The sequence below is a fragment of the Notamacropus eugenii genome, chromosome 4, assembly GCF_028372415.1.
Source record: "Notamacropus eugenii isolate mMacEug1 chromosome 4, mMacEug1.pri_v2, whole genome shotgun sequence".
Classification (NCBI taxonomy): Eukaryota; Metazoa; Chordata; class Mammalia; order Diprotodontia; family Macropodidae; genus Notamacropus; species Notamacropus eugenii.
Window position 1 is genome coordinate 467,149,369 of NC_092875.1, and position 27,713 is coordinate 467,177,081.

Here is a 27,713-nt window from a genome sequence, read left to right on the forward strand (position 1 = left end):
CAACAGTTTACTAAAGGAGACCTAAAAAATTGCTGAAGAAAAAACACCTTTAAAAATGGACTAACCAAAATGGCAAAAGAGATTCAAAAAGTCAATGAGAAGAATACTTTAAAAAGCAGAATTGGCCAGATGGAAAAGGATGTTCAAAAGCTCACTGAAGAAAATAGTTATTTAAAAATTATAATAGAGCAGACAGACACTAATGACTCTATGAGAAACCAAGAAATTATAAAACAAAACCAAAAGAATGAAAAAATGGAAGACAATGTGAAATATCTCCCTGGAAAAACAACTGACCTGGAAAATAGATCCAGGAGAGACAATATAAAAAATATTGTTCTACCTGAAAACCATGAATAAAAAAAAAGAGCCTTGACATCATTTTCCAAGAAATTATTAAGGAAAACTGCCCTGATATTCTAAAACCAGAGGGTAAAATAGAAATGAAACGAATTCACTAATCACCTCTTGAAAGAGATCCCAAAAGAAAAATTCCTGGGAATATTGTAGTCAAATTCTAGAGTTCCCATGTCAAGGAGAAAATATACAGGCAGCCAGAAAGAAAAAATTCAAGTATTTTGGAAATACAATCAGGATAACACATGATTTAGCAGCTTCTACAGTAAGGGATCAAAGGACTTGGAATATGATAGTTTGGAGGTCAAAGGAGATAGGATTAAAACCAAGAATCACCTACCCAGCAAAACTGAGTATAATACGTCAGGGGAAAAAATGGAATTTCAGTGAAATAGAGAGTTTCCAAGCATTCTTGTTGGAAAGACCAGAGCTGAATAGAAAATTTGACTTTCAAATACAAGAATCAAGAGTAGCATGAAAAGGTAAACAGGAAAGAGCAGCCTTAAGGAGCCCGTTAAAGTTGAACTCTTTACATTCCTACATGGAAAGATGTTATTTGTAACTCATGAGACCTTTTTCAGTATTAGGGTAGTTAGAGGGAATATGTATATGGTATGTGTATATTATATATGTGTAGGTATGTATCTGTACATGGGTATATATGTGTGTATACATACATATACATATATACATACACACACACACACACACACACACACACACACACACACATAGAGGGTACAGGGTGAGCTGAATATGAAGGAAGAATACCTAAAAAAAAATTTACCTTTGAATGTAATGTGCTAGGAGTAAGAGAAAGGGAAAGGTAGAAGGTAGCAAATCATTTCACATGAAAGAGGGAAGAAAGAGCTTTTACAATGGAAGGGAAGAGGGGGGAGATGAAAGCAAATAAGTGAACCTTACTCTCATGGGATTTCGCTTAAGGAGGGAATAACACACACTCAATTGGATATGGAAATCTATTTTACCCTGCAGAAAAGCAAGAGGGAAGGGGATAGGAGAGGGAAGATAATAGAAGAGAAAGTAAATTGGGGAAAGGGATAATCAGAAGCAAACACTATTGTGGGAGGACAGGCCAAGGGAGAGAATGAAATAAATGAAGGGCAGGATGGGACAGAGGGAAATGTGGCTAGTCTTTTACAACATAACTATTATGGAAGTGGTTTTGCATTGTTCCACATGTATGACCTATATTGAATTGCTTGTTTTCTCAATGAGGGTGGGTGGGGAGGAAAGGACAGCTCTAAGAATGAATGTTAAAATTTATTTTAGCTTACAACTGGAAATTAAGCTATGTAAGTAATGGAATGTAGAAATCTATTTTACCCTATAGGTAAATAGAGGGGAAGGGGGATGGAACAAGGGTGAGTAATAGAAGGGAAGACAGACTGGAGGAAGGGGTGGATGGATTGCATGCTGTCCTAGGGTAGGGGGTGGGGAGAGATGGGGAGAAAATTTTGAATTCAAATTCTTGTGGAAGTGAATGTTAAGAACTGAAAATAAATAAATTATATATTCAGAAAAAAAATCAGTGTCTTTCTACCCCTGATCTGCTATCAAACTACTCAGTGCCCAAGCCAACCTGATGTTGCTTTGCCCATATTCCTCAACCATTCATGGTCTGAAGGAGTGTCCTTGAGACTGTGCGACCCTCAGCTAACACAAAAGTATCCCACGGCCACTTGTTCTCTCAGACCCCTCTGCCTTTCCATCTCTCACCCATATGAAAGCTGATCTGGAACTGTCAGGAGGCAGAGACTTGTTGACATCAATAATTGAGAACAGCTTGCCATGAGTGTGGGAGTAGGATGCAGCTCTGTTGGGGGCGTTACTTTAACAGAGGCCCTGCTTCTCAAGAGGTGGATCAGTTCAGCAAATTCAAACTTAACAAACATTTATTAGCTACTTACTTTGCCCAAGAATGATGGATCCAAAGAAGAAAAGCAGCAAAGATTATAGTCTGGGAGCAGAATGCTGCCTGCTACACTGCAGCCTTGTAGCTCATGCACACAAATAAGCATCGATTTCAGAAATGTCCTTTTATGAGAATGCACTGGTCACAAATGGTGCCTCATGCATTTACAGGCAGCTGGGTGGTGCCATGGATAGATCACTGGGCCAAGAGTCAGGATGTTCACATCTGGCCCCCAACATTTATTAGCTATGTGACCCTAGGTAAGTCAACTCATCTGTCTGCCTCAGTTTCTTCAGTTGTAAAATGTGGGATATAATAGCACCTATCTCCCAGAGTGGTTGTGAGGATTGAATGAAATGATAACTGTGAAGCACTTCCCACATCCTGGCAAGTAGTAGACAGTAAAGGATTGTTCCCTTCCCTTCCCCCCACTATTGATTCCTGTGCGTACATTTTGGGAAGAGTGAACTTCAGGTGTTTTAAAACATTTCGCTTTGACAAGGAATGTGCCCTGGCTAACCAATAAAATGAAAAACAAAAGGGAAGGTTTGGGGGCTGTGGTTTGGAAAGGATTCTGGCCCATGATGCAGAGCAATGAACTTGGAGTCACAGGATCTGAGTTTGAATTCTAGCACTACCACTAACTACCTTGCTCCTCAGTTTCCTCATCTGTAATATGAGAGGTTTGGACTTGATTTCCTCTAAAATATCTTCCAGATCGACAGCAATGATACCATGAATCTAAATCTCTTCAAAAGCTGAGATAGTTTTCTGAGGGCCCCTGGTTGAGGGGGCTTTGATGACTACAAAGATACGTTGTAAAATTGACAAATAGATGAAAGATTGAATCTTTCCAGAGAAAGAGTCCATTCAGCATTCTGGGACCACCCAGGAGGAACATAATGGATGCACGTTGATTGCTTTTAGATTTTCAGAAAAGACATTTATTTATGCATAGCAAGAACAGTAATGTTTCCTTCAAAAACTTGGAGAGTGCTGTCTCACAGATACAAAGAGAGTCGGCGAGGGGGGGAGTGGGGGGGAGGGAATGTGGACAAAGATATAGGGGTATATGCATGTACACACTCATGAACACACAAGGCTAAGGCAAGTTATAGCTCTATAACATCAAAACTTTAACGTCTTCATTCTTCCAGAAAGTGCAGTTAGGTGGTTTAATGAACAGAGTGAAGTCAGAAAGACTCATTTTCATGAGTTCAGATCTAGCTTCCGACACTAGCTGTTTGACCCTGGGCAAATCACTTAACTCTATCTGCCTCAGTTTCCTCATTTGTAAAATGAATTAGAGAAGGAAATGGCAAACCATTCCAGTATCTTTGCCAAGAAAACTCCTGATAAAGATACAAAGAGTCTCACATTATCTAACAACAACAAATTCTTACAGAGAATCTTTGAGAAGTTCAATGCGGAACAAGGTGTCAGTGTGGGTGGTCGATGAGCCACTATTCTGCTAGACCATGCTGGCTTCTAACTGAGCATGGCACCTCAGCTAGATGGGCATCTCAGCTAGTTCTACCCCTCATAGGATGAGGTATTTTGGCTAGACAGATCAGGCTGGGTCCTACAGGTTCTTTGGCAGCTAAACTGCTTCCTCACTGGGTTCAGAAGCTGCTGGGTTGAGTGTAGCTGTGTCCTTTATCACTTTCAGCCTCTGGCTCCCCTGGGTGTTATAGGACTCTTCTCTATTTAGCTTTCCGGTGCTCTTTTCAGCAGGGGCAGGAATCCCAAACCTATGATCAGAAGAAGTCATGCTTCTTTGACTCCCTGGAGATTTTTTATTGCCACAAAGAAGGTGAGAGAGATCAGCTGTCTCCAGTTCATCAGTGCTTTTGGATTCATCTGTAACTTCTTTCAGTTGAGAAATTGATCTTTATTTCTAATTTTTTAATTTTATACGGAGGAATTTTCAATGAATAAGTATATTTTTCTCCTTCCCATTTCTTTCCCTCAGTCTCTGACAAACGGGTGGGTAAGAGGAAGGGAGGGGACTACAAGACAAAATCATTGTAACCAATATTTTTAATAAACTGAAAAGAATTTTCTCTTTGCCAGGAGGTGGATAAAATGCTTAATCTTAAGTCCTCTGGAATCATGGTTGATCATTATGTGGATCAAGTTCTGAAGTCTTTCAAAATTGTTTGTCTTTACAATTTCCTCATTCGGATTCTGCTCACTTCATTCTTTATCAGTCCATACAAATCTTCCCCAATTTCTCTGAATCCATCCTTTTCATAATTGTTTTATATCACAAAAGTATCCTATTACATTGAAATACTATGTTCAACCCTTCCCTAACTGATGGGGATTTTCTTAGTTTCTCTTTTTTTTTGCCACTGCAAAAAGGACTGCAACAAATATTTGTGTCCATGTTTTTTTTCCTCTTGGGAATACAGGACTAGTGCCATGACTGGAGCATCTTTGGGAGTATCCTTCCAATGTGCTCTCCAGAATGACTGAGCCTTTGTCCAGCTCCACTAGCCATGGATTAATGAATTCACTTAAACTCAACCCTTCCAACATTTACATTCTCCTTTCTGTCAACTTTGCCAATCAAATGAGTGTAAGGTGGAAGCTTAGAGTTGCTTTAATTTGCATTTCAGAAATTATTAGAGATTTGGAGCATGTTTTTGGAGCATGTAGTGGTTGATAATTTGGACTGCTTTCTTTGAAAACTGCTTGTTTATATCCTTGGACTATCTGTCAATTGGCAAAGGAGGCATTAATTTTAACAAGAGCCCCTAAAATAGCATGAATGGACAGTTAGCTGTCAATTGTCCATACTAATGGTAGGGAGCAGTGGCATGACTAATCAAAGGATAATGAAAATCCCATTTATGTTTGGATTTACGATACTTTGCATGTTATTGTTTTTTTTCCCCCAGGAGATTTAGACTATTTAACTAAGGGAAGACCATATAGAAATAAAATTCACCAGTGATAATTAGCCAAGTGGATAGTTCCCACCCAATTTGGAATAAAACAATATTTTTAAGAAGTATACTCCAATAGTTTTTACAAGATCAAGTGTGCCATCAGTGTAAATGAAACAATATATTGCTTTTTTCCCCCACTAAGATCTAGAGAAACCATCACTTATTTTCTAGAACTAACAATAAAATAACAAGGCAAGACTAACTTTTGGTGACATTTTTGGATCTAATAACTGGCTCTCTTTCTTACATCATCTTTTAATATTTCACATGGGTATTAACATTCTCCCTTTCCTGTTCCAGTTTTCTTCTTTCCTTCCTACTTAATTCCCTCACCCCTTTCTCTTTAAAATTATCCCTTCTATATGGCTCCATAGGGGCATATCAAGCAGGTAGGTTTTAAAACTGCCAAACTAGACCTCAGGGCCATTTGAATAAAGGTGATAGTTGAGTTCACCAAGGAAGTACTTTTAGGGAGTGATAGATAAAAAGCCAAGGAAAGAGCCTTGAAGCACCCCTCCCTTGGAGGGCAGGTGAAGAAAGAGTTTTGAGGAAAGGAACAGCTGGAGAAGATGAAGGTGCTGGATAACGAAACTGGATTTCAAAACCATCTCGAGATAGAGAAAAGACAGACTTTTGAATAAGAACGGAGTGCATCTAATTCTATTTGTTCTTTAAATACATTTGCTTGGAGGGAGACTTATGATTCTGATAAAGAGGGCTTTAAAGAATTCTAGAAGGGCTAGAAGAAATTTACACCTATACATCTACTAATTCAAATAAAATAGAGAGTTGCAGGTATGATGACATAGGAAGAATTCCATTGAGAGGTTAGATAATTTATGAGAAAATGAGAAAAATGAGAAAATAGAAAATATGAGAAAATAATATTCATACCACCAAGGGTCTACATGCAAATGTACAAAATGTAGATTTAAAAAACGGACTAAAGTCCTTAATGCAAGGTCTTAAATTTAACCTTTAGGTATACTGGAGATTTGGTGGGAAGTGAGTCATAATTAGAACATGGCAATTAAAGGATGTATCTGATTACAAAAGAATAGTTTGGATAAATGTGATAGGAAGCAGCACTATATATCAAGAAGATATACTCATGTAAGGAAATCCAGGAACCAAAGAGGAAAAGCATAGTGGAGAATATTTGGGGGTACTAGGAGTTAGAACACAAACAGCCCAGCTAGAAAGAAGAAGTATTTGATAAGTTATAAATTCCAGAAGTCTCTTTGATCCAGCAATATTGCTTCTAGGGCTTCATCGCAAAGAGATCATACACATGGGAAAAAGACCTACATGTACAAAAATATTTATAGCAGCTCTTTTTGTGATGGCCAAGAAATGGAAATTGAGGGGACACTCATCAATTGAGGAATGGCTGAACAAGTTGTGGTATACGATTGGGATGGAATACTATTGTGACATAAGAAATGATGAGCAGCCAGACTTCAGAAAACCTGGAAAGATTTATAAGAACTGATGCTGAGTGAGGGAAACAGAACCAGGAGAACATTGTACACAGTTACAGCCACATTGTGCAATGGCTAACTCTGAAAGACTTGACTCTTCTCAGTAATGCAAGGTTGGTTCTAAGATGATTCCAAAAGGCTCATCATGGAAAATACTATCCACATCCAGAGAATTAGTGAGTTTGAATCCAGATTGTAACATACTATTTGCTATCTTTCTTTTTTGGTTTGTTTTGTTTTGTTTCTTCTTTTTCATATTTCTTTCCATTGATTATAATTGTTCTTTACAATATGACTAATGTGAAAACATGTTTAATATGAATGTATATGTAGAGCCTATATTAGAATGAATACTGTCTTGAGAAGAGCAGAGGGAGGGAGAGAAAATTTAAAACTCAAAAGTTTGTGAAACTGAATGTTGTAAACTAAAAATTAATTAACTAAAAAAAAGTTCCAGAAGCAAACAGTAATGGGGATGTTATAGTAATGATAACATACTTTAACTAAACATATTCTTGCTCTCCTTCTCTTTCTCTCTCTCTCTCTCTCTCTCTCTCTCTCTCTCTCTCTCTCTCTCTCTCTCTCTCTCTCTCTCTCTCCTAAAAGTAGTGTAGTCAGTAAATTTGTGACTTACTTTGATAAAAACTTCATTTTTCCAAAGGTGGAGGAAATCTTGACAATGAACTGTTATTATGAATCTGATTCAAAACAATAAGGGAATGTGTGCTGATATTTGTTAAGTTTATAATAAAAAATACAATTGAAAACTTATTTTTAAAAAAAAAGGAAAAAAATCCCTGTAATGAGCTATTTGATGAAGTAGAAATGAGGACTTGAGAGGAAGAAATCTGCCCTCTTTCTGTTCATGATAGATAATAAAGGAAAAGTTAAGCGTAGCCCAATGTATACCATAGCTTTAAAGAGAATGGTTTTCAAAGTGTGTCAAGGTAGGGTCTCCTAGGTAGAATACCATTGCTCAGAATTCTTTAGGGGAGATTGGCTAAAGGGGGACAAGATGCTCTCAGGAACAAAGTTCTGAGGGCAGAAACACATAATGTCAATGAGAAACCTAAAGGGAGTCGTCTAAAGAATTGTTGTGGCTGCACAATCTGGTATTGGCTATACGTGTACAATCATATTAAACACATTTCCACATTAATCACAAAATAGCTTTTTAAGAGAAATTTCCACAAGATGAAACAAGGGCATGTGATTAAGCATCAATACAAAAGATTGTCATGGTGCGTTATGAGAATGTCAGTGATACTGAAGCCCAGAATCAGGCAAGGCTGGTCATGAATTTCTAAGGTTAGAAAATGAACTTAAGATGTTTTTAGTTTCTATTTGAGGGGAAGGTTGTTGTTGTTTGTCCTTCGTTTTTAAAGAGGTCATGACATCAAGATGATGGCATGTCTTGCAGTTGACTTTGATTTGAGTGAGGGAGGGCTGTGCAAAGTCACCAACCTCACCTTCTCCTCCTGAGCCATCTGGGTGCAGTGGCCTGATATTCATCAGGATGGCTGGAGATGGCCCAGGATACAATGTGAGACTCTGGCCCTTTCAGACTAAGGTCTTATCCATTCTCACTTTGAGTGAGATACACACATTCAATGTATGGACCTTTTTTAAGTAGTTGCTCAAGGGATGGCCCCTTTAATCAAAAGAAAAAAAATGTCAAATTGAGAGGAGAAGACCCTCAGGGTTCTTGGGTAAAAGAGAAACAATTACTATTAGTATTCAAATCCACTCTGTGGTAGGTGGGTGGGGACTTGTTGTCCAGTCTATGTCCAGAGTGAACTGGGTTTGAGACTTAGTCTTTGAGCAAGAAATGTAGCCAGTAAACCCATAGGAAAAAAGGCAACTTTTGGGGGTGGAACACTGGAGGGTAGAAGAGAAAAGAAAGATCAAAGAAAGGATATGTCTATGCTCAGGGTGGATCAATCAATCAATAAGCATTTATTAAATGTTATCATGTGGTGGGCACTGTGGGGCATAAATTCAGAAGTGAAATGGCTTCTGCCCTCAAGGAGCACCCATTCTTATGGTAAAGACCACATGTATATAAATAGATGCATAAACGATATATATCAAATAGATGGACGAGACAATGATCTCAGAAGACATAGCAGATTAGGACGCTGCAGGACAATGAGGGGGAGACAGTAAATAGTGCTGCCAATGGCTTGGAAAAATTACTTTCATCACCTTGGGAGCTTCTGGGAAAGGAGCAATTGCTTTTAATTCTGAAAGGGAAGAGGTTAGGGCTAATATAGGACCACCAAGAAGTACAAGATTGCTGGATACAACAAAAGACTGTGGCTATGAGCCCCATTTCAGTGGGAGTTTTGTAGCAAGATAAAGGTGGTGGTTGACTAGATATTACTGGGCATGTGAAGACTGACTAGTAGATGCTTAATTGTTGAGACAGAGGTTTTTAGATTTTGCAATTAGAGAGTTGTTGTAGTTTCAGTAGAGAGATGTGAATGGAAATCAATAGTAAAGTGGAGACATTAGACTACCTTTTCTAGGGAAATAGATCATATTCTGAGGAAGTAGTTAGGGAATATTATGTTTAATATAGGGAAGACACATGCCTGTTTGCAGGCAGAAGAAGGATCAGAAGAGAAGAAAGGGGAGTACTAGTGAGGAGAGAAGGAAAGGAAAGGAAAGGAAAGGAAAGGAAAGGAAAGGAAAGGAAAGGAAAGGAAAGGAAAGGAAAGGAAAGGAAAGGAAAGGAAAGGAAAGGAAAGGAAAGGAAAGGAAAGGAAAGGAAAGGAAAGGAAAGGAAAGGAAAGGAAAGGAAGGGAAGGGAAGGGAAGGGAAGGGAAGGGAAGGGAAGGGAAGGGAAGGGAAGGGAAGGGAAGGGAAGGGAAAGGAAAGGAAAGGAAAGGAAAGGAAAGGAAAGGAAAGGAAAGGAAAGGAAAGGAAAGGAAAGGAAAGGAAAGGAAAGGAAAGGAAAGGAAAGGAAAGGAAAGGAAAGGAAAGGAAAGGAAAGGAAAGGAAAGGAAAGGAAAGGAAAGGAAAGGAAAGGAAAGGAAAGGAAAGGAAAGGAAAGGAAAGGAAAGGAAAGGAAAGGAAAGGAAAGGAAAGGAAAGGAAAAGAGAAGAGAGGGGAGAAGAAGAGAAAAGGAAGAGAGCGAAATAGAAGTAAAGAGAAAGGAAGGAAAGGAAGAATTGATGAAACAAAATGTCAGAGGATATAGGAGAGTATGGGATTATTAGCATAGGTGGAGGAGTTCACACTGGTGAAGGAAGGGAAAGCAATCACCCTCTGGGGCTAGAAAGAAAGAGGTTCAGATGGGGAAATACAGAAAGGTGTGATGGTTTGAAGAAGGGGGCATAAATGAACTCAGGTTGGAACAGCCTCAATCTTCTTAATAAAGCAATAATATTTTATAACTTAATATAATATTATATAATAACAATAGCTGACATGTATGTACACTTTGAAATTTAAAAGTGCCTTATATACAGTATCTTCTTTTTGGTTTCACCACAATTTTAAGAGGTAAGTACTGTAAGTACTATTATCTCTACTTTACTGATAGAAAACAGATTCAGAAAGGTTATCCCCCATCCATGGTCACATGGTGTTATGCAAATTAACTAGGACAAAATAAAATAATTAATTTTATTTTGCAATAACCTTATAATTTTTACATTAAAAATTTTTTACATGCAATAAACTTTTTTTTATTATGGAGGAATTTTACATGATTTGGCATTGAATTTATAAGATTATGACATATATTCAATTCTTCCTCATGAAAACACACTTTTATCATACTATAGCAAGCATACCTTTGAAAAACAGTCCATTTCTTAAGTCTAGTTTTGATTATAACCTTTAGGTATTCAGCAATGTTTCAATCAGATGATTTTCGAGGCTATTGAAGTATGTTTGTCCTCATATCTTAAGATGAATTTCTTAGTTTCTCATAACACATGGTGCAAGGTTATGTTGCCATATTACATCTCTACCTAGGAATTTCTGTAATTTTGGAACAATTCTGCTTCTTGCATATCAATATATTATCAGAATTCATCATTCTCTCAATGTGGACAGGATTTTCTGGCTCCTTGGAAGTAAAAATCTCCCCAACATTTTTAGGAGGATGTTTTATAGTTTGATGAAGATGTCTAGTCCTTACAGACTCACCAGGAATTCTTGCAACAGTTTGGATATAGCCTTGAATGAAAAAGTGAGTTTCTTAAATAAAAATCTTTTCTAGTCTTTAACACTACAGACTTCATTTCTGGATTGCCTGGGAAGATCTTTTTTTTTTCTTTCATAGCAATAGTTATAATTTTTTTTTACTAGTCTTCTGATTATTCTAACTTTGAGAAGCCTATCTTATGTCACACTATAGAGGAATTGGCAACAAATTCTCCAGTTGTCAGGTCCCTTAGAAGTTCTTGGTTTATTTTCTGCACGTGGATTAGGCTTATTTCATGTTTGTCAGTTCTTGGTGTGGTGTTTCATTTTTAATCCCATTTTCCTTTGTGCTTTGGTGCAACTGATTCTATTTCATTGCTGTCTTGAATGAGCCTTGAAACTTCCCCATTGATAGCTGCAGCAGCAATATCTTTAATAGTTATTGATGTGTGTTCTCTAAGAGCTACACTTTATGTGCATTTCCTTGGAATAATATCTATTCTTTAAAAACCACCAAATTAAAAATGCAACAACAACAAAGAGCTGTGAAGTCCATGGCATGAAAGCCATCTTTTGACTGACAGAGAATTCACTATACATAGATGGAGGTGGGGGTGCAGGGCAAGGTCTTACATTCTGAATTAAGCTATTATCAGTAGAAGTACATATCTGACCACTGCTGTCATAGAATGAAAGTATCTCACAATTATTGCAAGGAATTCACATAGCGGTCTAACAGAGCTGGGTTTGGAACCCAGGTCTTTCTGAATCTGAGCCCAGCATTCTATGTCAGAACCGAAATAATCTGCTGATTGAAAGACAGCATTGGAAGTTGGAAGTTTGATAAAAGAGAAGGTTCAAGGAGGACTAGCTCCTCAGAAATGAGGGTTTGCTGAGACTTTTACTGAGCTGCTCATTCACCTTTCATGTCCACCTTCACCTGGTAAAACCATCTCAGCAGACAAACTCAGCCAAGTTAAGGGTAACCTACAGGCCTCAAACTCAGCGATGAGTTGGGCAGTGTCTACTTCAAGCATGTGAAAACTCCTCACAACAGAACAGGTGGATGAGAACAATTGATTTCAATGGTCATGAAGGTAGCCAAAGCAGGTGCAGTGGAGTTCTTGGAGCTTGGTCAGACATTGAAGGTGCTGAGGTCATCCATTGCATCCTGGGCCATCACCAGTCATCTTGACTTTTGTCTTGCCACTGGATTTCCATGACTCTTGAAGAAAGAGTGAGGATGATGACTTTGTGCAACTCTGCCTTACTTAAATTCAATTCACGCAAGAGTCAAGGCATCACTTTGTGCTGTCAATGGTCCTGTTCAAAAAATAAAGGATAAAAAACAGGTAAAGTTGGGGGAAATGAGTAAGTATATGGGCCCAGATAGATGTGGACTCACTTGAGTGAATCATTTGGTGTTTTTGATGAATAAAAGAGCAGGAAGAGCAAAGAGAGAAAGATGGGGTTGTATTGATCATTCATTTTTGCTTATTGTTAATGTAATTTTGTTTCTAAATAGTAAGATCTTTCCCATCCATTAATAGGCCCATGTAACCTGCCTGGGTCACATGGAAGCCTGAGTCACATGAGTCTGTGGTGGGAGGAACTTGCTGAAAGGGTAGAGCAGGAAGGGTGGAATAGGAAGAGGCAGAGCTAGAGCAAAGCTGAGAGGAAATTGGTCAGAGCAGTCAGAACTGAGGGAGAGAGAAAGCAGGCAGCTAGCTAGCATGAGTGAGAGGGCTTGTTTGTGATTTGGTTTAAGGGTGCTGGTTTGTGGCAAGCCTAACAGACAGAAGGTTTGGGGATAGTGTTGCCCTCCGCACTGTTATTGTGTAGAGATTTCTTTGTTACTATGATGGATTTGACTTTTTGGTGTCTGAATAAATGTTTTGGCTCTGTCTTCCATGTGGACAGTCTGTTGTACTTCATGATTCAGAATTGTGCTGGCATATTCATAGTCACCACAGGCACTGTGAATATTGTGTTGGAGCTACAGGGGTGAGGGGGAAAATGTTTGTTTTATTTTTAAGCATTTGTCTCTGCTCAAATCTGCTCAACTCTTTTTACCAATCATCTACTACTACATTTAACACTGAGTACCATAACTCTGCCCCCCCAATGAGATTGAAACACTTCCATAAAACTTACTTTGATATTTTCATAGGTCTTTGTTCTGTTTGCTATAGGTATATATAGCAGCAAAGGAATGTGCTGCTAAATGTTTACTAACCAGCTTTTTTGGGAGGAAAATGTATGCATGCCACTATTTTTAAGTTTAATCTGTATTATTAACATCTTCTCTATCACTTTCTTACATCTAGACAAAATAAAAAACAAATCAATTCCTGATTTATAGCATTTGCTGATTTTCTAGGTGTAAATTTTCATGCTGAAAAGTTAACAATCAACTCTCCAGCACAATCCTGTATCTATACCTTTCTTTGCTGCATGACCGTGTCTCTCTACTTTCCCATAACTTCTCCCCAAGGAATCGACTTCACACCCCGACGTATACTTCCCCAAGATTTCTTGACATTGCATGGGGAGCTGTTTCTGTCTGTGGTCACTTACATTGCATGTTAGGCTCATCCCCTTTTCTATTCAAACCTGTTAATATCATTTATGTCATTTCTTTGGTACAGTTCTTCATGGATAATACACTGTAGCTTATACTTACTCATTAAGCTTTTCTCTATCATCCTTTAGTTAATCTAAAACTTTAATGTTTCAGAGGCTTGATGTTTTGTACTTCTGTCATATAAAATTGCCCCCAAAATGGTGTTTAAAAGGTAGTGCTTTGTTTCACAGGGAAGCTTGGGGTCATTAAAAGAACTTTTCAGTTACCCAAAGGCTATTCAGCTAGCTCTTCCCCTTTCTGATAATCCTGTGTCAATGCTAGTCAGCCATTCAACAAGCATTTATTAAATTCTTACTGTATGCCAGGCACTAAGCTAAGGGCTAGGGAAATGAAAGAAGGCCACTCTTAAGGAGATCACGTTCTAATGGGGGGGACAGTGTGCAAATAGCTACGTATACAGTAGCATCTCAGTTTATGAGTAACCTGGTTTACGTATTCCTTTTACTTTACTGGACGAGGAAAAGTTTTTCACAAAATTTATCTTGCACAACAAACAAAAATTCACAGTGCGAACATTGCAAAGTGACAACACTCAACTAGGGCAATGTCTTTTTTTTTTAACTCGTATAAGACTCCGTGTTGTCTTTGGAAGGAGGGGAGGAAAATTTAACACTTTTTGAGCTGATTGTTGAAAACTGATAGCAAGCAAATTAATTTAAAAAGTCAAAAACAAGTGTCATTTAATAGATTCCTAGTCAGAAGCAAATGGAAAGACTGTAAAGAGAAAAAACAGTGAGTCAAAACATGAAAGTGATTTTAAAAAATGAAAAATAAGTGAAGACAGGAGTGTTATTCTTACTTTTAATAAAAGTAGCATAAGAGAGACCACTCCCAACATTGAAATCCCCAGTGTTCTTATAGAAGGAGATTCTCCTTCCCAGCAAAAATCCTTCCTCCTCCTCCCTCTCATCTCCCTCACACCAGCCACAAATCCTCTCAAAGGTAAAGTACAGGTTAATTTATTTTATTCTTGGTTTATATTGGATACTAATCATCGCTATTGTATTTCAAGTACATTAGGGACAAAAAACTAACTTAAAACTATAAATAGGTATTTTTATATGAATATTTTTGGGGACGTGGTACCAATCATCTGACTTTACATTATTTCCTATGAGAAAATTCACTTTGCAATATGAACAAATCACATGACAAACAGAAACTCAGTATTAATTAAATTCATAAACTGAGGTTCTACTGTACATATGATACATACAGACATATAGAGTGTAAATGGAAGGCAGAGTAATCTCTATGGGAAAGTATTAGCCGTGGAGGTGGGAGGATGCGGGGAGTCTGGGCAAGGTCTCTGACTGAGGGTAGATATTGGGTTGTGAGGTGCTGTTCATCCTCCATTCTTGCAGAGGACCAAGACATCATGAAGGTGATGTCTCAACTTGTGTACGATTGGATTTAAGTGAGGCAGAGTTGTGCAAAGGCATCAGCCTCACTCTCTTCTCCAGAGTCATCAAAGGCAACACAAAGGTCAAGATGACTACCCAGGATGCAGTGGATGACCTGAGTCTTGAAGGAAGTGATGGAAGCCAGTAGGTAGAGTTGAAAAGGGAGAGCTATTGTCCATCTTCCATTTTTGTCCTAAGATATATGCACTAATAGACCAGCTTTCTCCTCTGCTTATCATAGCCTGGAAACACAGACATTCTTCATCTCCTTTACTTGTCCTCTGTGTACAATTAGGACGAACTCCTTTGACTGATTATGGAGTTCCTTGAGGAATCTTGGCAATATTCTAGTACTTGATGCAAATAGTTCTAGGTCATTCACAGGCATATTTCTGGAGGAAATTCACCATCCATTGGCAATTCTGTTTCCATTTAGACTCTGCCCTAGACATCCTCCATGAGCATGGCAAACACCTCTGGAGAGCATGCATCTCCTTACTGTATGCTTTGCTTGAAATAACCAATCAGAGGGAAGTCTGTCAAAGTTAAGACTTGTTCATATTTCAATGAATCTGATATATATGCATAGGAGACATGTTGCTAGAGGGAAGTCTATCATTTTGCTCTAACAAGTCAAATGCTTTTTCATAAGCAACAAAGAGTAAACACAGTGAAATCTTGTGTGCTTTACAATTTTTAGTCAATTGTGTGACTATGAAAATATGCTTTGCTGTGGCATGCTGAAACTGACCTTTTCCTATCTTATAATGTCTTACAATGCCCTCAATACACGGATATCAAATTATCCTAAAGATTATGGAGAGATAGAAGGTGAAAACAAGCATTTATTAAGCTCTTAATATATGGAGACAGATGGCTCAGTGGATAGAACACTGGGTCTAAAGGCAGAAAGACGAGTTCAAATGTGACCTCAGACACTTACTAGCTGTGTGACCTTGGGCAAGTCACTAAACTTCTGTTTGTCTTAATTGATTGGAGAAGGAAATGGCAAACCATGCCAGTATCTTTGCCAAGAAAACCCCAGGGACAGTATGGTGCACAAAATCACGAAGAATCAGACATGACTGAATGACTCAACAACAAACATGTTAGGTATTGTGCTAAATGTTTGTCCCATTTGATAGAAAGTAGATATACTATACTGAGAGGTACTGGAGTTTTCTTATTTATGGTGTCAGTGTAAATCTCCTTCCAAAGGTGTGCCACTGAGATGTAGGAAAACGCAAAGAAACTGAGGCTGTCCTGGGAGGAGTCAGACAAGGAGAAGGGAGCCCAGAAATCAGATAAGGCTGTAACTTCCAGGGCAGCTCTAATTTGGGGGCCATCCCTTATCTGTGTACATCTCTGGGGGCAAGGTCAATGTAGTAATGAAATCTTTCATTCTTTTCAAGTGTTTGGTATCACCTTTCAGATATCTTGATATCAATCTCCCAATGCCTTCAAAAATGTTTTGCACTGAAATCACTGAGTATTATAGTCTATATTGATTTAATTGAGGGCATGGTAGTAGCCTCATTGACTTTCTAGTATTTCTTTAACTCCCCATTTTTTGTGATAGATTTTGGCCCATAAACTTCAACTATCTTCAAAGTGATATTTTTATAAATACTCATCATGAGCATTGTGATACAAGATGACTGAATATCCCATGAAATTATATTTCTTGTTGCCTTTGGATACATGATTAAAAAAAAAACAAAAACTCTCCCAACTCTTTTGTCTCCCCAAGGAAGAGCTGTGAGCCATCTGTCCATTCAGCTGAAATTTCTCTTTGTCTTCCGGTTACATTTGGACCAAAAATGTCAGGATTGATAAAATTCAATTCACCCAATAGAATATCTACTCAGTTTACTGGATAAGGGTGTTGCATTGGGAGTTCCAGCAGCCAAATTAATGTTTAAAAATTGTTGAATAACTTGGCACCCACTGCCCCTTTCTCTGCTAAGTTGCCACAGTCACTGCACAACAGAAAGGGCAGCTAAACAGAATGATTTGGTATTGTTCATTGTTTCATGGATTCCTATGGCCAAAGGATTCACCAACCCAATGATCAGACCCCTTGGTAAAGAGCCTCTAAGTACTTAGCTAGGCTGATCTTTGGAAAGAGACAAAATACGTCACCAGGACTTCAGAGCCGACATTCCTTGGAGTTTGAAACAGTAAGGTGAACTCTACTCCATGAGAAAGCATAGAAGCAAAATATTCAAGTCAATTCAACAAAGCAGTTAGTTATGTAACTACCATTTGTCAGGCACTGTGCTAAGTGCTGGAGATACAAAGAAAAAAAAACAATCTCCAATCTCAAAGGAGTCCATAGTCTAATAGAGGAGACAACATTAAAACATCTATAGACACACACAGGATAAACTGGAGATAACCTTGGAGGGGTTAGCATTAAGGGGAAACTGAGAAGTCATGAGAAATCAAATATTACTTTAAGTGGCTTCTCTGGGAGTAGCTAGGTGGTGCAGTAGACAGAGCACTGGGATTGGAATCAGGAAAACTTGGTTTTGAGAGATCAAATCTGGTCTCAGGCATTTATTAGCTGTGTGACCCTGTGCAAGTCATTTAACTCTATTTGTTTCAGTTTCCTTATCTATAAAATGATCTGGAGAACGAAATGACAAACCTGTCCTGTATCTCTGTCAAGAAAACCTCAAATGGGGTCATGAAGAGTTGGTTGTGACTGAAAAATGAATTGAACAAGGTTTCTCTGATCTCGAGAGGGTTTCTGTGCAGTCTGAATTTCACAGCTTTTTGGTTTTGGTGCCCAGTGCGAATTATCCACATCTTTTTCAGGTTCTATATAGGAAGAAAAACTCTCTTCTGAAATCTCTTAAGGTGTCAAACAGTAAGTCCCTCTTATCAGGGAGAACTTAAGCAGGGAAATGAAAAACCATGGTCTCTTCAGCTAAGGTTTGTTAAGAGTGAATCTAGAGAGAAAGCATAGTGTCAAAGAGACATTTTGGAGACAGGAAGATGTAGGTTCTTCCTCTAACACTCTTGAGATCCTGGGCAAAGCATTAACCTGCCCTTGCCCCCAGTCAAGAATTGTAAGCTGCAGAACAGTTGAATCTACATGGGGAGAGGAAATTTCCTTACCAGTCAGTTCCCTACAACAATAAAATCATTCCATTTAAGTTTAGAAAAAGAGGGGGAGGGGACAGGTTAACAGCAAGGAAATATTAGCCTGGGAGGGAGGCTGCATCAGGTAGACATACAGGTTTTTGCTATATAACCTGCATATAGTCCCCCAACAGTAAGATTAAATACAGTCTCTGATGGCCAGATTTCCAACTCCATCCAGGGTTTTCTTAACAGAGATATGGGAGAGATTTGCCATTTCCTTCTCCAGGTCATTTTACAGATAAGGAAACTGAAGCAAACAGAATTAAGTGACTTGCCCAGGGTCACACAGCTAGTAAATTTAAATTTAGGAAGGCCAATTTTCCTGACTCTAAGCCCAGTGCTGTATCTACTGCAGCACCTAACTCCTCCCAGAGAAGGCCCTTAAAGTCATTTGATTTCTCATGATTTCCCAGTTTCCCCTTAATGTTGACCCCTCTAAGGTTATTTCTGGTTTATCCAGTATGTGTCTTGTGTGTCTACAGCTGTTTTTATGTTGCCTCTTCCATTAGAATGTGGATTCCTTGAGAGTAGGGGTTGTTTTTGTTTTCCTTTGTATCCCCAGTCAGGTGTGAGGAAAGATTGGGATAATTTGGATGATGATTTAATATCTTTATCCTCTATATCTCAATTTTGACCATTTCCTCCAACTTCTACTGTGACATACACACTCCCAGCCCCATTACCTGCCTCTGTTCTTGGATAAGCAGACAGTTCGTTGCCAGAATAATGGACAAATCCAGATTAGTCCCATGGCTACTCAATCACCTCTTTGTAATTAATTATTCCACGTCCAGAATGGCTGTTTAGAATCAATATCATATGTCCCTGTGATGTGACTTGTACATCATCCACGGGGATAAAATGGGGAAAGTAGAAGTGAGTTCCTTCGAGAGGGATGTTATTTCAGTGGGTTTGTATTTTCAAAGGCTCTGTGGGATTGAGGAGATGGTCACCAGTTCTGTAAAGCAGGGCAGTCATTGTAATGGAAATTTACACATTGGGAGAGAAACAAAGTGTAAACCCAGAGTTGGTTTGTTATTTGATAAAAAAAGCCTGTGAGAAATAAAACAGATGGGGTGGACCATGGCCCTCCATTCAGGAGGAGAACGACAGGAGCACTTGACTGAAAGTGGATCCCGCCTTCTTCCTTCTTCGGGTTACACAGGGGGCCAGAGAGCAGGGTGGAAGCTTGTGTTGGTCCAAAAGCAGAGTCAACACTTCTAGCCTTTCCTTCCAAACCCAGAGTACAAAGACAGTGTTGGCTTTAGATGATTATCAGGGACTGTCTCCTGTCAAACGACTCTCATTTTCTTGGCTTTCCCTATAGCTCTGCCTCCTTTCTCAGGAACAGCAGTTGGGTGTTTGTTTTTTGTTTTGTTTTGAGTTTTTTGCCATATTTACTTTTCCCACACTTCACCTGTACTTCTGTGCGCAGGCACAGCCCCAGGGGTTAGTAGTAAGTGCTCAAGACACACTCCAGGGATTGTGCACACACATTTCAGAGTCTGGTCAGCAAACAATGTGTCATTTTTTAAAAATGCAGAATGTTTCCGGTTGTTTGCTTCAGGACTAGAGAATGACTAGCTTCAGTCCATTGGATACTTAAAGGCATGGCATAGGGAGGGATCATATCAGTGTATGAAATAAGAATAATTTTTAAAAATTTTGGACACTACAAAAATGATGACAAGATAGTTACAATTCATGGGAGGCAGTGTCAGGAGCTGACTTCTGTACCCATTTGAATATTGGCATGTGCCCTTCTCTCTGGAGAGCATTCAGCTTATTCATACAGGGGAAGAAATGTGCTTTCCTTTTTGTCTGTGTATTCCTAGAGCCTAGCACAGTGCCTGGCATGGTGTGCACATCGTAGGCACTTAAATTCTTACTGATTCTCTCAAATGATTTAACCGTCTCATCCTTAGGCAGTCCCTTTAGTATTGCAAATAGCAGTCATCCATACCTCCCTACCCTGTGTGATCACTATATCCTCCGAAAAGCTTACCTAGAGAGTCCACTCAATATGCCAGAACTCTTTCTCGCTTTCTCCGACATCTCCATACACTATGTGAGCTCTGGCTGTCATCTCTTGTGCTCATCCTATGACAAGTCCATCATCTCTTGCTGGCATCCAATTCTTTGGTGACATTCTTTATTTCTCCTGCTCTTGGGAGGTCTTCATGGGTTATATGTTGCAGCCCGCTTTCACCCACCATGCCCCTTTCCATTGCCTGCTGGGTGATGCTCATCTCTAGTTCTTTGGAGGCAATGATGTTCTCAATAAAACTGGAACCTAGAAATGTCAGTAAAGTGTTTGTATTCAAAAGAGTGGCCTTTGTTGTTTTAGAAAGCATAGGATTAGTAAAACTGTCTTGTAATTTCCTAAAAACAAGAGTGCCTGCTTTCCTTTTTTTCAAATCTGGGCTGGACTCTGTCCATCTCTATGGTCAGTCACTGACATACATAATTGTTAGACAAGCTCTATAAAGGGTCATTCAGATGCATCTTGAAATAGGAGCAATAGACATTCTTTATCCATTTAGTTTCTCCTACATGGTGGAATCGATCAAGCTCTTTGAGAGATTACAGATCTCTTCCAGGAGGCTCTGTAATGTTTTGGGGTTTGCTGCAATCCACACGTCATCTTCAGACAGGAGAATCTAGAGTTCCTCACCAGCCAACGGGAATCCCTCCTTAAACAGGACTCTATGCTGAATGTCCTCCTTCATGGCAGCAAGTACTTTCTAGCAAGCATACATATCCCTGTGACGTGCTTCACCTAGTGTTTATTATCATAGGGACATTGGACAAGATTATATCTGCTATGACATCTTCCAAGGAACTTTTAATGATCCTGAATATAGATGGGAGACAAGTTGCTGCAGAGGAAACTATAAGACATTTTGTTCTACCAAATTTAATGCTTTTGTGGAATAGGTTAGGCATGCCAGACACAAGAGTCAGGTACTATAGTAATCTACTATGTGATAAATCCAAAGACTCCAGTTTGGGGATAAGAATTCCCTATTTGACAAAAGCTGATGGGAAAACTGGACAAGAATATAGCAGAAACTAGGCATAGACCAAACTTTATCGGTAGCAAGATAAAGTTAAAATGGGTGCATGATTTAGATATGAAGACTGATATTAGAAGCAAATGAGGAGAACAAGGAATCGTTTTCCTGTTAGATCTGCGGAAAAGGGAAGAATTTGCGACCAAATAAGACACAGGGAACATTATGAAATTCAAAATGGGTGATTTTGTTTATGTTAAATTGAAGTTTTTTTGTATAAACAAAGCCAGTGCAACCAAGATTAGAAGGGAAGCAGAACGCTGGGAAACAATTTTGATGGCCAGTGTCTCTGATAAAGACCTCATTTCTAAAATATATAGAGAACTGAGTTGTATTTATAAGAATACAAGTCATTCCCCAATTGATAAATGGTCAAGGGATATGAACAGGCAGTTTTCAGAGGAAAAAACTAAAGCTATCTATAGTCAAATGAAAACATGCTCTAGACCAAATCTAATGCTTTTTCATAATTAACCAATATTTTTTTTCTGTGTGGATCATGAATTCTGCCCTCATAAATTCTCACTTCTCTCTTGTACCACTCAGGAACAGACAGATGTGGTTCTAGTTCTCACATTCTGTTGGGTCCTTGTTCTTATCAAGTGTTGGATCATTTTCCTTTGTTTTGAATTATTTGTGCATGGATGTCTGAACTAATTTACTAGATCGTTCTGCTTTTTGTTACTGTGTTCCCTGTTGATTTATCTGCGTATGCTCTCAAAGTCTTTGAGTTTTCTTTTTCCTGAGATCTTTGATAATTTCAGTCTCTCTCTTCCCCACCCACTTCCACCTTGTTTTGGTTTTTTTTTTTTATTCACTTTCTGACTATTTCCCTTCTGATTGTTTTGGGGACTGAGTCTCCAAGTGTTTCAGTTTCCTCCCACACCAAGAATTTCAGGGTTCACCAGCTTAGGTCTCTGCCCCAAGTAATTTTGGGGTGGGTAAAACTGGTCCTAGGTGATGGATAAAAACTTTCTTTCAAGCTTAGTGAAGTGCTGTACAGTCTTCTCCACATACTGTCTTATGAGGCTTCCTCTGTTTCTCTGTCCCCTAGGCTGACATCAGCAGTTTGTAACTCTGGTACTACAGGGTTGTTTACTGAAATGCTAGTTGGGCATGCATTTGCTCCTAAAGGGTTCTCAGGGCCTTTGTTCTAATGGTCGCTGGCTGTCATTGAGCAAATTTCTATAGCTGAGAGCCAGGATCTTCCTGTACTGGAAAGAGAGGGAAAGCAAGGGTAGACAGTGGAATTGGGTTTTGTTTAAAGTCTGTGTCTTGCGTCTTTGGATCTGCTAGTGCAACCTCGCTGCCTATAGCATGGAAGGTAGGGGAGAACTACTGGGTGAGCTCAGGGTCACTGAATTTCAGTTCTCTCTCTCTCTGTCTCTCTGTCTCTCTCTCTGTCTCTGTCTCTCTCTCTCTCTCTCTCTCTCTCTCTCTCTCTCTCTCTCTCTCTCTCTCTCTCTCTCTCTCTCTCTCTCTCTCTCTCTCTCTCTCTCTCCCCCTCCCTCCCTCCCTCTCTCTCTCAACCTTCTTTGGGATTCTGGGTGTCCTAGACCATGGAGACAGCTGAAGTCGCCTTATCTTTGGTGAATAACTTCTGTTATAGAGAGGTCTGAGAGGTCATGGGGACCATAGAAAATGTCTAGTCCTCTATCTTGTTGCCCATGTGACTTGAAAGGCCCACGCTTAACTAATGATAAACACAATGGATTCTTATTTTCTCTACACCTTTCAATCAATTGTTACATGGCAAAGATACAGCCCACAGTTGAAAAATGTTTGTGAAAGTCAGTTTGTTTCCTGCTGTTATCATCACTAAGAATTCACTCAATTTATACACAGATGACCCTCAGCAACATTTTGGACGGAAACAACAGTAGGTATAGAGGCTAGCAGTTGCTCATGTGTTCTCAGTCACCTTCTTTTTTTGTAGTCAATAAGTTCTGAAACTTTTCCTACACTTTTATTGCTTCCCCCTCTGTTGAATATCTTATGGGCTCCCCAAAGTCCCCAACTGTACAACCTCCAGAAGAGATCTTGCATATGTATACATACACATACACACATAAACACACATATATTTATGTGTGCACGTATAGTTATCCAACATTTTGTATTATCTTTAATGTTGTATCTGTTTCATATGTATGTACCACATACATACATACATAATACATACATACATGCATACATACATACATACATACATACGTGGACTGTGATGTCAGGATGCAGGTGTGGTAGATATTATCTTTGACAGGGAAAATAGTTATATTTTTGCAGTTTTTTTGTAGTTTCCTTTCTATTTTCAGTATTGAATGTTTTCTTCATGGACAGCTTTGCTTAGTCACATGACTTGTCAAGCTTTCTTTAGACTGGCTTTTCCCCCTGTTGCTTCTGTCTCTGCTTTGTGAGCTTATACTTTATAAGCTGGTACTCCTCAAAACTGTTCATATGCCTTCTTGGTAGGATTTCATTGATGAGTTTCTATTCCAACCAGATATTTGGGGGCCATCTGTCTCCATCTGGTGAGTAAATCCAAGATTTATTATCTTTTGAGGCTCTTTTGATCTCCTTGTTGTAGTCATTAATTTACATTGGTTTAATTTTTGGATAAAATTATTCTCATCTGTGTCCATGTCATTGCTATTGTTCATATTCCATTTTTCAATTTTTCAATAGCTTGTTTAAGTAATTCAAGGTTAAATAATCTTAACGTAATAGCACATTTTTCTAAATATTATTCTTTCTTCTAATTTATTGTGAAATCTAATCTTAGATTAATTAGTTGTAAGGTTAAAAAAAAATAGAATCAATGTCTTGGTGTCCTGAGAATAAAGCATGGAATCCTAGTGCCCTGTCCAGTTGCAGGGTGCTGCCCAAGCCTAATCGATCATTGTTACATACTGAGCTAACAGCTGTAGAAGGCCCATCCCTGTCTTCAAGGAGTTTACAAGACAGACAATACTCAATCTAATTCAATAAATATTCATTATCTACTATGGGCCAAGTATTGTGTCAAGCCTGAAGACAAAGAAACAGTATGGTGTAGACTTCTGGACTTGGAGCCAGGAAGACTTGAGTTCAAATCCTGGCTCATCTATTCATTAATTGTGCAATCCTGACCTTCTCTGAGAGTGTTTCCTCTTCTCCAAAGGGCAGCAATGACAACCTCCAATTCAAAAGGGTTGTTGTGGAGACCAAATTAAAGACGGAACCTTAAAGCACTCCAAAAATGTCAGCCATCATGATTATCATTGCTCCAGTACAGCAGCAAACAAATGAAGACAAGAACAGGAAAAACTAGGGAGGGAGAGATTAACAACTGGGGGCAGGGGAAGAGAGGAGAGAAACTTTCACAGAGGAAGTGCCAGAATAAATATTGACCTAGGAAGCAGAAGGCCTTAGATCAAAGTTACGTTGTTGGCTGTTGTTGTTCAGCCATGTCTGACTTTTCATGACCCTGGTTGGGGTTTTCTTAGCAGAGATGCTGGAGTGATCTGCCATTTCCTTCTCCAGCTCATTTTACAGATGAGGAAACTGAGGCAAAGAGGGTTAAGTGACTTGCCCACAGTTACACAGTTAGTAAGATGAGCCTTCCTGACTTTCCTACTCCAGGCCCAGAGTTCTGTCCACTGTGCCACCTAGCAGCCCTATATCTTAGTTTTCCCTTGTCAGATTAAGACAAGACTTGCTTACCTTGCTTGCCTTATAATGTTGTCAGGATCACAGGAAAAATTGGGAACAGAAAATGCTTTAAAAAGTATAAGTAATGAAAGGTCAAGGGGAGGTGGTGAGGATAGCTCTTCGAGGTTTACAGATTACTTTCCCCACAACATTATTAAAAACCATTTTACAGATGAAAAATCTGAAATTCAGAGAAGAGTTTGGCCCTTAGATAGCCAGCTTCTAAGTTTCAGAGCTGCAATTCCAATCTACATCTCTCCCATCTCTTAATGAGCCAAGGGTCCTGTTGACTGTTACTACTGAGGCTGCTGCTCAACTCTTGAAGTCCCAGCTCCTTCTGCTCACTCTGCTCCCTGGAAGACTGTCTATCCTTTCTTTAGAACTTCCAGGCATGACTCAAATCTGGCTCAAAGGAACTCTTTCTCAGAGGTAAGAGGAAACACTTATCTCCCTAAATTACAAATTCCAGAATCCCAGTCAGTTCTCAAACTCCTAAGATGACAACTTTTGGTGATATCTGCTTCCCTTTCTGAGTTCTCACCACCCATTCCTTTAAACATATGTTATAGAATGTTTATAGGAATAGAAGTCAAGGGTCACTAGCATAGAATTTGGAAACTCTTTTCCCCCTCCCCTTTTTTTAAAATAGAATATTTCCCCTTCTCCAGTACAGTAGCACCTTTACCACTTTCAAGTATTGTCAGTTGGCATCACATGGGACAATTTTTTCAATAACCTAGGATACAGTATAGATGAGCATGGTGATTTGAACTCAGCCAGATGTTGTCCTCCCATCTCCTCACCTTTCTGGGCTTGGCATTCCTTTTTGGGTCTATCATTGTGTTCAGCTTTAGTTACTAGAGAAGTACTTGGCCAGCTATTCACAATCCAGTTTACTTAGGGTCATGCCTGGACCTGGGGCTATTTGATATTACTTTAATCCAATGTCATCTCCTAGAATTCTCACTTCTTTTGGTACCCTGGGATCAGGGATAAAGTTGTATCACAGTGTCCAATCTGCTCCTAATATCCTACCTGTCAGTATATCTAATCGACTTCAGTTATACCTTGCAAATCATGACTTTCTTCATGGTGGTTTCAATATATTGCAGGTTGGTATAGGAAATTACATGGAAATTTTGAGGGAGTTTTGTGAAAGCTACAAATGACACACAAAGTCCAGCAGATGACACAGAGCCTATGACTTAACCCAAATTTCACAATAAGGTACTCTGAAGACCTCATAAAAGAAAAAGAAAAATAATTCAGACTTCTTCTCTGGTACAAAGGAAGGGCCAAAAAATTTTATGTGGATTTTTCAGATCAAGGAGATGCTGGATCCCTAACTCCTGTGATGTGGAAAGGATAATGGTAGTGTATATTTAGCTATGTGCTTGAGGAATGAGGGATCCAAGAGAAGTATAAGAATCACCCCAGGGCTCAAGGAGCCTATAGTCTAGAAGGGAAAACAAAATGTAAACAGCTTGAGAATAGTCTAAGGCAGAAAGAGCTGGACTGTGTAATACAGACTCAAAGTGCTTATGGAGGGCCATTGGAGTTTGGAGAATGGAGAACTGATTTGGGGATGAAACAGTCTGGGAATGCTATGAGTGGGAGGTAGGTTTGAGACATCTGGATGTACAAACATTGGACAATTGGAGCAAACATTCCAGGGTAGGGAAATACCATGACTGGACTGACTGGAGCCAACAGATGCTTATTGGAAGCAGTGGGAGATCAAGTCGGATTGGTAAGGTAAAGCCAGATTACTAATGATGGTCTTTAAAGCCAGAATTTCATCTTTAGGCAACAGAAAGCCATTGTAGATTCTTGAGCAAAGGGAATATCATGGAGAAAGTGATATTTGAGGAAAATTAATTGGGTGGTAATGTGCAAGATGGATGGAAGTGGGGAAAGACTGGCGGCAACGAGACTGGTGAGGAGGCTATTGCAGTAATCCAGGTGTGAGGTGATGAGGAGCTTGATTAGGGCAGTGGTAGGGGGAGTGACCAAGGAGGGACTGAGTCCAAGAACAGGAAAAACCAATGAATCAAAACTGCAGGAACTGTCTGGAGTCCTTCATAGACAAACTGCAAATGATCGATGGCAGATTAAAATAGATTGTGCCCCAAAGAGTAAGGAGAGAATTGGGACTTAATCACAAACAGGAGAACCAAGACCAAATCTCAATTAAACACTGTCAAATTTTGACAGTGCTGGGATCCCAGTTTCTGACAAATGCTTCTTGCTCCATGCCTCTAAGACTTTTAAAAGCTAATATTTTCACCTCCCTACTAGACAAAGAAGAGTCATTTTCTAATGAGGTGAAAGTGTGCTTTGAGTATGATGGGGAAAGTGGGGAAATTAACAAAGGCTTTTCAAGGAATAATTGCGATCAATATTTGTAAAGTCCCATCCCCTGGGGACTTAACTCAGCTGGAGGAAGGGTGGAGAGTGGAGACAAAAGTAGTCATGACAGTGATCTTGGGAGTAGACCTTGGGAACACATACAGGGATGCACCTTGGCAGGGAACTTTATAGAAGAATCTAGGATGTCCTATAGGGCTCATCACCTCAGATACCACACAGTTACTGGGGCTTCTTTCCAGCTTTCTTATGTGCATTTCTGACATTTTAAAGAGTTGGCAAGACACCTCGTATGTATTATTTGGGCTGCTGCTCCCACTCCTGGCAGAGAGCTGGCCCCTGTGGTGCACTGGAGCCAGCTCTAACCAGGAGTGTTCAATTTTCAGCCCATGAGCATTTACACATCAGAAATCTGCAAACACAAAGCAGGGCCTGACTTATTGTTTTGTTAATTGTCTAGACTTAAGAAAGTTATAGAGAAAAATGTTCATGCAGATGAAGC